General features: G+C 36.8%; 1 protein-coding gene across 17 annotated transcripts in view; it reads left to right on the top strand.

The window, feature by feature from the left end:
• GPHN (gephyrin) overlaps nucleotides 1-16399 on the top strand; it is a 272258-nt gene that overhangs the window by 82233 nt on the left and 173626 nt on the right. The gene's annotated exons all lie outside the window — the stretch shown is intronic.

Below are 16399 nucleotides of genomic sequence, written 5' to 3'. Positions count from 1 at the left end.
CATTGTTGCCCCTCTTTTTCTAAGGAGGAATTGCATATTAATTGGAATGTTACTGGATAATTATGTCATTGTCAGTTACTTTAACATCTAGAATCTGTTTTCTTTGTATCTGATTTCATACAGCTGATATTTGTTTCTTCCTCTGGTACTTGTTTCAGGTATATGTGCACATGGTCTAAATTTTGCTTCATTGCAAGACCACTGGTCTTTACCTCAGTATTGTATCTTTGTCTAAAATAAAATTCTATCTCTTGAACTCTGAGCCAGACTTGAAATTGTCTCAGACCCTCTTTGTTGTTCAGTTTTTCATGTTATTTTGTTCATGGGGTTTTTTTCTCATCTTTTAACTTTAGTACTAGCTGAAAATGTTCTTGCCAATGTGAGTGTACTGCTTGTTATGAGGGAAGGGGAAAAGAATTCACATCTTTTTAACATGAATGACAGTGCATTCCACAGTGAGCTCTAACGAGATGGTCCTTGATACTGCAAGAGATTTTTCAGTATTGATTGAGAAGTAGTGAAAAATAAGATGTATTTGGCATCTTATTTCAGTTACAATGATTTAGTAGATGCAGAGTTTGTCATGTTGATACAGGTAAATGATATATATGCATTCTTGGGAAATTTTGACATAGGGTATATAATTGATTTATGCATCTTTAATTATAGAGGTACAAGAGGCAAGTATAATTGCTGCTTGATATGTACAGAGTGAATGTAATAGATCAGTTTTTAAAAATTACTCTTTGTGTTGAAGTCAAGACTATTTTAAAGGTCTTGATTTTCAAAAGTTTTCTGTGGAGTGGTAGTTTTTGAGTATTTCTGATTTGTTTGCTTTGTTGATTCTGTTTTGTTTTGGGTTTGCTTTAGAATTGTATGTGGGTTTTGGAGCTGCAGGTAGGCTTACATGCTACACATTGTTTTGGGTTTGCACTTTTAGAGTTTACTTTCAGAAGGTTGAATTGCCTTTGTTGTAGAATAATCAATTTCTGTATTTTTTTTTATCAGAAGTGATGGAATATTTTCATTGTCTTTCTTGACTGTAGCTCACCTGAAGAATATTGAAATAAATTATTGTAATGTTCAAAAGAAATGAAATGGATTTCTGTTTCTTATAGCATAAGAAGCATAAGTGACTGCAATGTAGCCATTTCTGTCACTTTGAAAGACTGAATAAAGTTTAAATGCGTATTATGTTCCAAGGACTGATTATGACACTTGGCTATATGGCAAATTATACAGCAAGAAAAGTATCCTTCTTGCAGAATGATAGGAATGTATAGACTTAGGTTTGTCTTTCCAAATCTATATTCTTGCTGTTTTATGACTGAGCACCTATTAAGAGTTCTGGTTACATGTGTAATAGCATGAGTGCATGTCCAAAATGAAGAAACCATCTAAGGTGATACTGTTCAACACAGCTTTTTGTGTTCAACACAGCCTTAAGGTCCTATGGGATCTGAATTCTTTGTTATGCAAAGGACAGCATTGGGATGAAGCATAAGAGTGCCAGACAAAGAGAAGTTTTAGTCTTTCTTTTGAAATAAAGAATAAAGTTTAATTAAAATATTATGCCTATTTGGGTATGATTGATGACTGTAATAATACCTGGAATTGTAAAATTGCATTTGATTAATCCTCTTACCAGTTTAATATTTATATTTTAGGATTTCTTTAGTGCTCATTTGTGCAGACTGTAGATGTACTGCATCTTTTTCTTTGCCCTCTCAGATGCAAACATTAGATTTACATTTAAAATTCTCATGCTTTCTCTGTAAATGGCTGTGTCCCCCTTTGTTTGCCACTCTTGGTTCTGCAACAGACAGCTTCTCTTTGGTTATTGCAGAAGGCCTTTTTTTTTTTGGACAGCTGAAAGTGTGTCTTTGCATTGAAATGAAACTCTGTAAACTAGACAGCATTGTTTGGTTTTTTCAAAGATGTTTGATTTATATCAAGTATCAGAGTTGCCTTTTTTCCCCAGGTAATTTCCCAGCTGGAGTAGGACTGTAAACTTAATCTGTTTTCAGTTCTCTCAGCAATGCTAATAAAAGCTCTGCTGCTCAAATCAGTAGTTTGATCACCTGTACTTGTATATGATTAACTCACAATTTGTGTCAATAAAAATGAAAATTCTGCTAAAGGGAAAAAACCCCCAGAACACCAAGCATATCAAATAAACCTAAAGTGAGGAGTTACAGATTGTGGGAGAAGGAAGCACGCAACAACTTCAAAATTTAATTTCATTTTGTGGATAATTTAAGAAAAATTTAATTTCTGCAAAAAGTTGATCATAGTTCAACTGTAAAAGTGGTTTGAGAGTTAAGTGCTGTTTTTTATTCACTGCAGATAATCACAGAATAGTTCAGATTGGAAAGGTCCCTTACAGGTCACCTCCTGCAGTGAGCAGGGATGTCTTCAACTAGATTGGGTTCCCTGGAGCTCAAGGATATGTCTGCTATATATAGTGCCCTGTTTTGGACACAGACCTTAGAGATCCAGGGGTGTATAGGAGAAAAGAAAGAGGAGAAGACTGAAAATGAAATGCATGGCAGGTTAATTAATTGAGGAAACAGTGTCAAAAGCAAAAGTATGGGTGTTCTACAGTATAGAAAAGATTATTAAAGGATTTATTCTCTTTGCCTGGTGAAAAAGAATTAGTTCAATTTATAGTAGGCAACATTGATTGGATAGTTTGAAAAAATTCTAAATGTCATTTAGTCAAGAAACTTGAATCTGTATCTAAGAATGTCTGGGAGAATTCTGCATATTATAGTCTACATATTTGATGCTTTCTGAGTGTAGAGAGCTGGAAGGGTAAAGCTTTCTTCTTTTTTTTTTTTTTTCCTCCCTTTTTTCTTTTTTTTTTTTTTTTTTCTCTTTTATGAAAATGTATGCATTCTGGCATTCTGGTTTGTCTTCTATGTAAGTAATATGACCAAAAACCAGATGGAATTTATTTTGATTCCTATAAAGGTAACATAACAAGGCTGTGAATATTCAAATCCCATTATTTGGTTTAGATCATGCCTACCATTCCAGTAACTCATAAAATGTATTTAAAATGCTTGATTTGACAGAGGAAATTATTCTCAATAAGAAGACTATAGGTATTTTTCTATTCATTGTCCTAAGCAGCAGAGCTGCAGAGAGCAGGTGCAATTAGATGATGGTTCAGACTTCATTCAGCTGAAGTAAAATGCAGTGAAACTAAGATGCTAACAAATTCCTGCTTTTGTGGGGAGACCTTTAAGGCTCTCTAGCAAGGCAAAAGGCTGGTGTTCAAGGAAAGTGAAACATTATTGATCAGTTCATTTGACTCCTTGTTCATGACCAGACTGAATGGTCTGCACTTCTGTCTTCCTGTGCTTTTCCACCCTCAATAGCCTGTCTGTGCTCAGGAGAGAAAAGGGTTAGATACAATACAATATAGCTATCACCTGAAACTTCTCCTGGGATTTATACTACTGATTTTCTTTTCTCACTAGAAGTTACTTAAATACACCTGAGGAGTGAACCATCAGGTCATTGAATATGAGGCATACATCCATCTACTTCAAGCAGTTCTATGTATCACCATTCTGAAGTTTTAGTTCTTAGCATCACTTAATAAGATGTTCCTTTCAGCTCTAGCCTGTATATAGACATAAAATACTTGTCTAAACAGAAAACAGGATGCTTTCAATCTTTCTGTGCAATTCAGTAGCTGCAGCTGCAGATAATCACTGATGTATTTGTTTTGGAAACATCTTCAGAGCTTCTTTGAGATGAATGATATCCAAGACATTCTGAATAACTTCTTTCTAGGCAAAATCACATAACAACTGTGTTTCATGTCTCCTTCAGACTGATTGAGAGAGTAGATAAACATAAAATGTAAGAACAGGTAACTTTTGAGAGGAAATTAGAACTTGTTTTAATCAGTATGTACTGCAGGAAAGAAAACATTATGAGAAGAAAATGTTATTTACCCTCCATGTAATCACATTAGAAAGACAGCCAAAATGGTAATAACCCTATGTTTAAAACTTGTGGATTAAATCTGAGTTCCCTTTGTCCATGGCAGAAGATAAAGATCTCACTGAAGTCATCATTATCCTTGATTGTGTTTTACACCCTTAGAAGGAGGCACTAGGTAATTCTTCTGGGAAGCTGTTGTGAGATTCTTAGAATTTGTCAATTAAGGACTGAAGATGATAAAGGAATTCTTTAGGAGCTCTATTTTTTTAATCTTACTGAGTACATAAGATATATACTGAAATACCTGAGGGAGCAGTGGCTATTGTCTGTTTTGAGTTCTGCAAGGGTTTTGGCATTGTCTCACAGCATCCTCCTAGGAAATGTGGGCTGGATGAGTGGACAGAGAGGTGGATTGAGAAACTGAACAGCAGATACCAGAGGGTTATAGTCGGTAGCATGGGGTCTGGCTGAAGGCTGTCACTGGTGGTGTCTTCTGAGGTTCAGTGCTGGGCCCATAGTTCTTTACCTCAATTCATTGATTTCTTGCATGAAGAAATGTCTCCTCAGCAAGTTCCCTGATGGCACAAAGCTGGGAGGATGGCTGATACCCCAGAGGGCTGTGCAGCCCTTCAGGAGGACCTCGACAGGCTGGAGAGATGGGCAGAGAACTGTCTGAGATGCAACAAATGCAAGTGCAGGGTCCTGCAGTGGGCAGGAATAACCCCATGGACCAGCACAGCCTGGGCTGAGCTGCTGGGAAGCAGCTCTGTGGAGAAGGACCTGGGGGTGCTGATGGACAACAAACTGTCCCTGAGCCAGCAGTGTGTCCTTGTGGGCAAGAAGGACAATGGGATCCTGGGGTGCATTAGGAAGAGCACTGCCATCAGGTTGAGGAAGGTGATCCTGCCCCTCTACTGAGCCTCGAATGCTGTGTCCAATTCTGGATGCAATCCCATGCAATGGGCTCTTAAGATGACTCAATGTGGTCCCTTCCAGCCTTACCCCTTCTGTTAAGTCTGTGGATGTAAAACTTCAGTTTCCATCATCACATGGAGGAACCTATCTGATAGATTTTGAGGAAAACTTTAAGTATTACAGTTTATGCATTCTGGTTTTTGTTCCTAATTTGAAAACCAGTGACATATTCTGTCTTGCTGAAGATTACAAACTCAGTGTTGTGAGGATACCAGTTCACACGCTCTCCCCTTTGTGCAGCCTTTCTAGACTTTCAATGCCTGTTTCTTTTATTTAACTGCTGATCTCAGTAATGCTGTATAGAGAGGAAATGTTTATTTGGTCATTCTATCCATAGTTACCTTGCTGTGCAGCAACCTTCTAGTGGGAGTTCGTGCTCAGTTGTTTGTCCATTATTTTCCCTAATAGGCTTAAAAAAGTACTTCTCTGCTTCTCTTGCCTCCTGAGCTTATCTATTAGCATTGAGTGATTTTTATCAGGTTATCTTTATTAAGATCACTGGAGATCTGTCTGTGATGCCCCAGACTACTCTATTATGCAGAGAAGCAATGCTGAACATTACAGAAGTGCTACCTATTTTAAGAATTGAATCTAGTGAAAAAGCTGCACTTGATAAACTTCCAAGGATCTGAGATCTGCCTAAATGAATTCATGAGGATGAGTCTAATCTAATAAGTACTTCTTCAAGTTGATATACACAGCTTCATGCTATCCCTATGGTTTCTCATTGATCTGGGAGATTGAGACAAACCTTTCAATGCAAGCAGAGTTTTCATGTGCCTTAAAAGATTGTATTTGCCCTTCCTTCAAGATAATTAAAACATGCTTAAGACCTTAAGTGGCCAGGATTTGTTCTCCAGCTATTTTCCCCACTTGGCTTTTCCATAGTCCAACCAGCCTCCATCAAATGTATCGCAGAGCACATTCTGTTGTTCATTTGCTGAATCTTTTTTACCTCCAGTCATATGAACAAGTCCCTAAATACTTTCTCTGTTACTTGCATTTCAATTTAAAAATTTCAACCTGAGATTCCTTGGCAGTTTCTAGCAAAAATGGCTAATATTTCATTGTCCTTTGGCTGCTTAAGCTTAATGACTCATAAACCTATAGGAAAAACTTCATTTGTCTGAAGCAAACCCATAGCAGTGGACTGTGTAAAGCAGAACAGAAGAAAATGTATTTTTTAAGCACTTAGTAACTTTCAACTCTAATAATTTTTACATCCTGGCCCAAAGCAGTCTCCTGTAACCTCTTTAAAACTCCATGTCAGCTTTATCTACCAATGGTAGTTACATTCAGAACAAACATGTCTTCTCTTATCATACAGTTACCAAATTCTTAGAAGGAAATTTCTTCTTTTTTCTCTTGCAATGCCCTGTGGTATCCTGCAATGAAGAAGTTTGAGCTAATTAAGTAACTGCATAAATTGTTCTAGAACTAGAGGCTGTGCATCCCCAGTGCTGTCTGGGCTGATAAGTACTGTTGAAGGGAGAGACTTGGTTGTTTGCATGGCAGCTGCATCTTGGGTGTTCCATCTCTCTTTTCAAGTTCTAGTACTGGTTTCAGAATTAAGTCTTATACTTCTCTGTGGTGCAGGGATGCACTGCTTCAAGCTTGTTAGCCAGAAACTTCTATCTAAAGTTTAGGGTTTTTTTTCCACATATGGGATCTCTAACGTGGATGTATGATGTTTCTCTATTGAAACAAGTTTAGGGATTCTCTTTATTATAGAATCTGTAAGATTAAATCATGTTTGTTGAAATAAGAAACTACTTCATTGGTTATGGAGATTTACTATATCCTTCGTTTTCAGATTTATATTGTGTTGTTATTATTAAATGTACTTAAACTTTTGTTTAGGAAAGTAAATGAAAATGTTAGAAAATTTTTCAAGTGTTCAAAAGAAAAGCTGTGTCCTTCATGCTCTGTTTTGTTATGTCTGCTTTCTGATGTCTGAAAAGAAATACATAGGACACAGTTTCAGAAATCTTGATCAAGTTTCAATCTAGCCAGTATTACAGTTAATTTTAATTTGTTTATTTTAAACCATTTTAAAATTGCCTGCTCTGCTTCTGACTTAAAATTCATGTCAACTTTTTTTTTTTTTTTCCCCTAATGCAGTTTTTAAATCTAGTGGCCTTAATTTTTACAACAGTGCAAGAAAGAGCCTTAATACTTCCAATCAGCAGTCAGGTGTTTTGCCAGTTTCTGGGAAGCCAGACCTCAGCTCACACAAGAATTGCCTGGGAAGGCAAATACTGCAATGTCTAATGTTACCCCTCTTCCTCCTCCTTTCCCTGAGCAGTTACTGCTGAGCACAGTGTTATGGTGTGGAGTATCCATTTGGTCAGTAGTGTTGGCTGTGCTCCCTTTAGCTATTTCTTCTCCCCAGCCTTTAGCTGCTGGGGTGGCTGAGCAGAGAAAGAAAAGGTCTTGGTGTTTTACTGTTCAACCATGGTGAAAACATTGGTGTGTTATAAGCACTGTTCAGTCACAAATTCAAACCACAGCAACTCTGCAACCACCTGCTGTGAAGGAAGTCAACTTCATCCCAATCAGACTTATTTCACATATGAGTAATACTATAATTATAATACTCATTGTAATTTAAAAAAAAAATGTAAATAAATTTTGTAATTACTGTTTTCCTTTTGCGTTTGGAAGGAATATGGACAAGCTTTCTGTGTATCTGTGTATATTCAGGACCAGATCACAATGATTTTTACAGAAGAAGCAGGAAAATTGAGTATGTACCAAGTACTGTCACAGTCTCAGAATTAAGTACCAGATGACTTCTTTCTGCAATCATCTGCACTAATAATTTATAGGAATAGATTGGAGTAGAATGTAAAATGTTCATTTGTTTGAATATAATTTTACAGCCTGTCATTTGCTTTGGAATTTAATGGCATAGCAGCCCAGCTTCCTGGTCAATATTCTGTTTTTTAAAACCACAGTCCAAATTATTTTTAAAAGCTTCATGTATAATGACAGAGATTTCCTTGAGGGATTATGCTGTACATCTCTCTGGCTTTGCATTTTGTCTTCTCATCCAACCCAAATCCACCACAGCTTCTAGTTGCATTGTCTGGTCTTTCTCATGGTGAGAGAAGTCAGTTAACCTGACTCTTCACCTGACTTCATTCTTTCAAATTTTAGTCTTTGTTTCCATTCAGATTCTAATATTTTCTTGGTATTTAAATGGGGTTGTCTTCTCAGTGTCTATGCTATGAAAAAAAAATAATTTTTCTGTGTATCTACAGGTAAGAAATGGTCCGATGCTGATCTTAGCTTAAACTGCATTTGTTAAGATAATCCTCTGGAAAGATTGTTAAAACTCCATAGTGCATTATGTGTTTCTGTATACTCAGATAAGAAAATTTATTTTAGAAATACTTACTGAAAGAAATAAAAAACCAAACAGAAGACCTATTTATAGGACTACAAATATTGAATTTGCTTAAATCTTGACTACTTTATTAACTTCTAATGGGGATATGGTATGGATGATAAGATTAAGCAGAGATTTGTAACAGCTTTCACACAAAGAAATTAAATAGACTAGAATTTTTCACTTCAGTGAAGAAAGATATGGTGGAAGTATACAGAATGAATAGCATTTTTAAAAATCAGAGACAGTTATTCACTTTTTTAGCATATCAAATGTGAAAAAAAATCGAACATTAGGTTTAAAATGAATAGAAGTACATATTTGTTCAAGGGCAGCAGAACTGGGTGTTTCATAATTGATGTAACATCATATGGAAGCCTGCAGTACCAATGACAGGTACAAATAAAGGAATTAGGCTGATAGACCTGCTGTGTCTGTTAAAGCTGATGAATTGCATGGAACATCTAGGTGGAGAAAGCTCTTGAACTGAAGGCAGCAAGAGGTAATAAGTGTGTACCAGGAAACAACTCATGTTCTGTGTCATGTGTTTATTCCCTAAGCATTTGTTTCTTAGCACCAGAAACATCATACTGAGTTGTGTGCACATTTAGACTGAGCTGTTGTGGCAATTTTTATATACTTTTCAGTAGTACTTTCATAAAGATTGTGGCACCCACAAACCTGAATTTTTTTTTTTTTTCATTGCATGGGCAAACTTGTCCTTCAAAGTAGAGAGGGCTTCCCTGATATGGCTAAACTTAAATTTGGAACTCCCAGTAATGGAGGAACAAAACCATTGCAACAAATGGCTTTTGGTAACTTATTACACGATAGAAAATATCTCTCCTCTAATCTCACTATTAAAAATTACTAAATGATCTTCTGAACTGCTCAGAAAAGTGTTTGTGAGCTCACTCCTGGACATGATTCTCTCTCTGTGAGAGATGTTTTATCTAAGCTGCAACTACTTGAAGGAAAGCCTTATTTAGGGAAGGTCTCTGAAATTTCTGTGCCTATTTGCAGTTCTGCTACTGGAATATTAGAATAGAGTTGTAAAAGAAGCCATTGCTGTACATCTTAGGAACAATTCTGACAGTGATATTCATAAGATTGTGATGCACAGATCTGTTCATGCTTTTATGCAGTATTATTCACAGCATTTCAATTCTAGATTGCTTTCTTAATTAGAATTGTCATGCCATAACTTTTCTGGGGGATCCTATAAAATAATTTTTAGCAGTGTACAGCAGAAATCTATACAAATGGTGGCTTAAGAAAGAGAAGTATAGGTGTTCTATAGTAAATCTTATGTTTTTTTTCATTTACATTTTTCTCACTTTCTTTCACTACAGCTTGAAGTTTACCATGGATTCTTCACTTGCACTTTTTTTCCCTTTATCCATGCTACCATGTAAACATCACAAGAGTATAACCAGAACTTAAGTATCTTTTTTTATGGATGAAGACAGCATTGAGCTCAAAAGTAATGTGTTAAGGGTTGAAAAATTACCTCAAGTGGTTTTCCACAGACAGCTATATCAAAGAAACGCAGTTATGCTACATCAGTAAATGCTTCTCTCTGTATCCTTACTAATTCTGTTTTAAGCTTTTTGGTCCTTCTTTAACTACAGCATCTTTCTTCCTACCTCCATTTTCATCCCCTTCCTTATATTCTAATACGGAGAAATTCTCACTCTATTAAAATTCTATTTTTTTATTAGTTATTTGGTTTCAGACAAAATAATGTATCTTGTCTATATTTGTCATTGGAAATACAGCATCCTTCTGAAATTTTTTATATTGGCATCATTTTCAGATAGGCAATTGATTTAGAAAATACAGGTTGTTCTGGAGTGTCATTTTACTGACGTGATTGTAACACCTATTTAAAAATTACACATTCTGGTTCTTTTTATTTCTCAACCCTTCTTCATTCAGTATTTTTCTTGTCACAAGCATTCTGCACAGTTAATGTGCTCTATATCTTAGTATAATATGTGGAAATGTTCAGTGGCAAGTATTCAAAAACAGAGTAGGTCATGGAGGGACTATTAAATGTGGGAATGCATGATTGGAACCTCTTCTCCATTTTAACAAAGGATGTAATTATCACTTAGGAGGTGGTGGGTTTTAGTCTGTGTTCCATTTTTCCAAAAGGTGCAAATAAAGATACTTCTAATATGTTCTTTCCTTTTTTTTTGCTAACACATGTTCTGACAGTGCCAGGAAAGCCATTCACTGTATGGATTGCAAATAATCCAGGAAATGCATTAGTGTGTAATTTTGTTTTGATTTTCACGTGCAAAAAGAGAGAATAGAGGGCAATGTGGCTGAGAGATTTTTACCACTGTAGTTCTGGGGTGGATTCAGGACTGAGAAGCAGTGTGTGGTTTCATGAGCAGCTGTTGTACCCATTTTGTGCCTGGAGCTCTGGTTGTACCCGCACTGTTGGCATTTTGTTCAGGAAACTCTGCATTGTGCCTACTCTACTGCATATACAATGCTGTGAAAATTAGGGAACAATACTTGAAAAAGTCCTAATTGAACCTATCATAACAATTTCATACAGTTTACAACCTGAACTTCATCTAAACAGGCATGAATTTCAGGGGAAGATCAGAGGTTTCAGGACTATTATCCTATCACATTTCAAGTCTCTTTTGCAGGGTCCAAACCATAAAGAAAAATTGAACAGAGTATTTGAGTTTTGAATAATCTCGAAACATTAAAACTCTTCAGATCAGTTTTCATAGAACAAGCAACAAAACCCAGAAAATGCTCATCCCAAATCTGGTGATGCTTATCCAGTCTTCCCCATCCACAGGTGATCATCTTGGTTTTGTGTGTATAAGTAAGTGCAAAATTTGCTTTCCACCATGCTACAATAAATACCCAAAATCCATCTAAAATGGCTCTCAGAATCTTTACTGACATAAGTAGAGTTACAATAAAGTAGTTGAATTTTATAAGAATGTTACTGTATTCAGACAGCATTCTTTTAGTACAGTTTAATTTAAAATGCATTTTTTTAGTCTTTCAGCATTGAATCTCTTCTAAAAACAGGAATTTGCCAGAAAAATGCAAAGAAATAGTTATTTTAGTTTTTCTCTACTTCTCCCTGGCTTAAGAAGGAGTGCTGACTGCCATGAGCCTTAGGCAAATAGCTTTTCAAGGCCAATTCTGAATATGAGGGGATGAAGCAACACACTTGAAAGAATGATTCGTGTTTTTAATAGTATGCTCTGTATTGTTTTTTGAAAGGTAGCAATCTTAAAAATACATCCTCAAGGAATTAATTTGTGATCAAAAGCTGAGTAAGATTTAAAGATAATGTTTGTGTTCTAATAGGTGGAGAATCTCTGTATTTCATTATTTGCTAATGCTTTTACAGGTATTAGTAATACATGAGCTAATGAAGATTTGGAGATTTCAGAATAATTTTCTATTTTTAATTCTTACATTTTTTATTTATGTGAAAAATTCAGTTTTATATTGTGAAAGTATTTGGGAAGTGTGTTTTAAAGAAGTCAAAACTGAGAAAATGTCTTCCCTTTTTGTAGTGTCTCAAACACCTTTGAGAAGTGTGTCTGCTTCAGCCTGCATGGTTGAGCAGAACATTTTGGAGATATATATGTGAAACAAAAATGCACCCAAGATTTTCTAGATCTAGTAGAAAAAGAGATTACCAGCTCAAGGTTTTATTCAGAAATCCCAGTGATAGCAGTGAGTTCTACATTTCAGAAGGTGGTTTTTTTTCTGTCTTCCTTCAGGAGTTTCTCTTGTCCTGCCATCTGCCCTCTTAAGCCTTTTAATCTCTTCAGCTAATTTATTGTATATGCTAAACAAAAGGATTTGCTTGTGTTGTTGGGTTTTTTTCTTTTTTTAGAGTTAATGAATGTTTATGATGCTCAAGACCTCTAATATAAGACAATTTTCATTGGATTGAAACCCTTTTTTCTTCAGTCACGATTTTTTTCATCTTTGAATTAATACTATTATTTTCATTGTACACTTGAGGAAATAAACATTATGAGCATTGCAATGACTTCAGCATGTGTATACACAAGCTATTTTTAATAGTCAGATAGTATTTTTATATTGCTAACAATATCCTTTCCAGGAAGGTTTTGTCATAACTTTTGGTTTTAGTCACACCACTGTTACCAGTATCCAAGCTTTTAATTAGCTTGCCTGCTTGGGCATTTCTGCATAGCTTAATGCACTGACTTACTGTGAAGGGATAGCAATCATCTCTGCAAAGGCAGCAGTACTTAGAAATGCTTTCTCCTTATTATTTCTCTAATGTAGCAATATCCTCTCTTAAAATTTGTTTCAGTGTCATCTTAGCAATCACTTTTGTTCCCAACAAAGAACTGTTTTAAGCCTCCATTTTTAACATGGTCTTAATACCCTTTAACTTCAGTTTAATTAGAATTGTTCCTGGCCAAAACCTTATGTTATGTGGAAAAACAGCTCTGAAATGAGCTTATTAATAGGGAGTTCCCTTATTTATCAGAGGGATCACCATTCTTTACATCTTTTTTTCTGTCAGTGTTTCCCATAATTTTCCTCTTCCTTCTCCTCTTAAGGCAGTGGTCCATAAATACGGAGCCTTCTCAAGACCACGAATTTTTGGTGCTACTTTGGCATATGGGATGACAGTTTCTTTGTACTATTTATGTTCTTCTGGACAGGACACTAGCTGAATATTTTTAGCAGAAATTTGATTCACAGATTATTGCTACCCTAATAGCAAGCTTTTGTGTTGTCCTGTCCTCTGTAATTCTATTCAGACACTTTACAGAAGGATTATGTTGGAATCATTACAGGAGAAGAAAGAAGAGAGAAATGAAACATCAGTAGTCATTAATAAGAAATTATTCAGGCTCATTAAGGGCAAGTTTTGGAACTTAATGTGTGTTTGTAGTGCAAAGGATCAGACCACTGACACCTTTGAGTATGTTTGTACATATTTGACCCCTTCCAGAAATCATGTCCCTTCCTTCAGCTAAGTTGGACTCCTTGCTGGTGTATGTCCTTTCTATCTCAGCAAAAGCTGCTCTTGAGGAGAGACTGTGTCAGAAAATGTTTTGACATGGTTATTCTGGAGCAGCAGCGAATAAGACATTCAAACACATCTACACTATTCAGATTTTGCAGCTGTTTCTGTTGTTGCTTTGTTTTAAAACCCATGGAAGAAAATGCTAACTGAACTTATTGATCATTAGCCTGTGTTGTTCCTGTGTTCAGCTCAGCAGCAGGTCTGCCTCTTTTCCTTGTTTTGAGGGTGCTCTTGTAGCAATCTTACAGGATAAAATATCCCATCTTCTGCAGTGGCTAGTTACAGGAGGAAAATTTAACAATCACTGGAGGAAAGTGATGTACGCTATGTTACTCAGCCTTGAGAGAAGGAAAATGAAGATTTGAGGGGTTTTGTGCTGAGCAGAGGCAACAGACTGGTCTTGTTAAAATTGCTAAAAATGAGTTATTCTCACCAGAATCTAATAATCAAGAGCTTTTCTAAAAAGTCTGTTTTGCAGCTATAGATCATGTTTTCAGGCAGTAGAAAACACAATTTTTTCTGACAGGTACTGTTGATTAATTTGGAAAAAGCAAATCTATGTCATGAAATAAGACAAGTGTTTGTTTTACAGCTGCTATTAATAAGAAGTTTAATAGTGGGATGGGTTGGGGGATGTGGATTAAGGGAGAAATAATGAATGGATAATATAAGTTAAATTTGATATGCTACTGTGATAAAGTGAAGCTAAAAATACTGAGAAAACACAAACAAGTCCACGAGAAAGAGGAAAGCAGATGAACCAAGCAATAAATATTTTGTACTTGGCCAGTAAAAGTAAGCAAAATGTTGAACATGTGTAGAGGAAATTATGGCCGAACAAGGACATAATATCCTCATTGAGACTAAAATGCACAACCCTGTATATGGCTGGAAGAATGGAGACATTGAGCTATCCCTGAATGAAATATATGGGAAAGAGCCATAAAGTAACAACAGTAAGCAGATGGGAAGGTGCACTAAAGTAGCAAATAAGTAAATAGACGTGCAGGGAAAGTATAGCAAAGTAGCAAATAGATAAAAGGGATGTGACTAGACTAGGCTGCTAGACTGCTTGAGTCAAGGGGTGGGGAAGATGCTGTAAAAGCATGTGAAACCAATTAATAAGTAACAAGTCATATGTGGGCAGTGCTTAATAACCAATTGTATGCTTGCTAGATCATTGTAACAAACTCTGTAAAATATGTATGCTTTAATGCAATAAAGTCAGAGATTCACTCATGCCTCCATGAGGACTCTGTGAATACTCGGCTGAGATCTTCCACTCTCCAGACAAGATTTCTCCCATCATCTGGCACCTAAACAGGGATCTCACCCCGGAAAAAGAGCGGGGGGAGGAATATTTGGACAGAGTTGCTTGGCAGGCTGACGCAGAAGACGAGTACAGGACGGGAAAACTGGGGATGGACGAAGACCTGAAGTGAAGACTGAGGGCCAGGGGTCATCGGCATCAGGTAGGAAGAGTTGCTACCTTCCCCCTGTCACAAGGCAGACTGCCAGCATGGATATACAATTTGTAGTGACTCAAAAGTTACTCCTTGGAATACTCGCTGCGTGAGGAAAGGAGATAAAAGAAAAAGACTTGGGAAAGCTCATTATGTGGGCAAGAGAAAATGAATTTTTTTAATCCCCCCCTCCGTTGCTTACGAAGGATGAATGGAGTAAGTTAGGAGCCTGTTTGTGGGGAAAAAACAATTACTGGCAAGGGCAAAGAAACTCCTTGTTTTGGGAGTACATGGCAAACTATTATTAACGGTTTAAGAGAAATGAAAGCTGAATCCAAAGTTGCACCTGCTGCTGTGCAAGCTATGTCACAACAAGACACAGCCTTATCTTCCTCACCGTCTCAGTCAAGCCACCACAGTGCATTTTTTGGGATAGGGAGTGTGCGGCCAGTAAAAAGAATAAAGGGAAAACAATGCAGCTCTGTCACAGAACTATTAAAAATCCAAGAAAGTGCTATTTGTAACTCTAATAAAGTAACAGAGCAAAAAGCAGAAATATCTACTCTGGCAGCCAATGTGGAAATAAAGCCAATTAAGGAAGGAATTGCAGCTGGACTGTCAGAAGTAGACTCCCAGATAAACAAAGAACAAGGAAAGTCAACTTGCCTGCCAAAGTCTCAGATAAGTAAAGAACAGGGAGAGTCAGCTTGCCTGCGAAAGTTATACACTTCTTTCCCTCTGCCTGCCCCTCTGACTAGTCCAGAACTAATATCTCTTCCCAAAGAAGATGTTGATATGGATGAAGTAAATGAGCAACTTGAGCCTGAAAAAGGGAAATTGGTTAAATTTTTTATTACTCCAAAGGAGAAGTTAAATCAAGTCGAACAATTAACACATGAAATTACATTGAAGGGCAAAAACAAAACATAACTGCCTGCCCAGAGCAGCCCCGTCACCCTACGCAATCAGTCCAACAATTACAGCATCTGTTACAACCAGAGCCGACAGCACCTCCAATGCAAATTCTTCTGCCTCCATATCCAGGCCCAATTCCAGGCCCAGCAGGTGCTGAACAACGTTCCACAAAAAAATCAGGAAAGCGATGGTCAGGTATAGTTTGTGATGCAATCATTGAAGAAGAGCGGCAAGCAGCTAGAGCTTTAGCTAGTCCAATTATGTATGATCAGCAAGCTCCTAACTATGACCAGCATTGTTGGAAAATTTTGCAACAAACCAAGCAAACTGTAACAGAACATGGAATTTGTTCTGAGGCTGCCAGAACTATGCTAGGCTGGATTTTCACTGCTGATGTGAATTCAACTTATGATTGTCGACAAATAACAAGATTATTGACACCATCTCAACATGTCTTATGGGAAACAGAGTGGTCGAGATTGGCAATCATAGAAGCTAGTAGACCTAGGGATCCAACTGATATCCTAAATGGAATAAATCCAGAGATGCTCACCGGGTTAGGAGTTTATAGTAACGTGATTGTTCAACTCGGTTATCCGTTGGGAGTGTGTCGTTTGTCTGCACAATTAGCCAGGC

Source organism: Erithacus rubecula (genome assembly GCF_903797595.1).
Source record: "Erithacus rubecula genome assembly, chromosome: 6".
NCBI classification, from domain to species: Eukaryota; Metazoa; Chordata; class Aves; order Passeriformes; family Muscicapidae; genus Erithacus; species Erithacus rubecula.
This window is presented reverse-complemented; position numbering and strand designations above follow the sequence as displayed.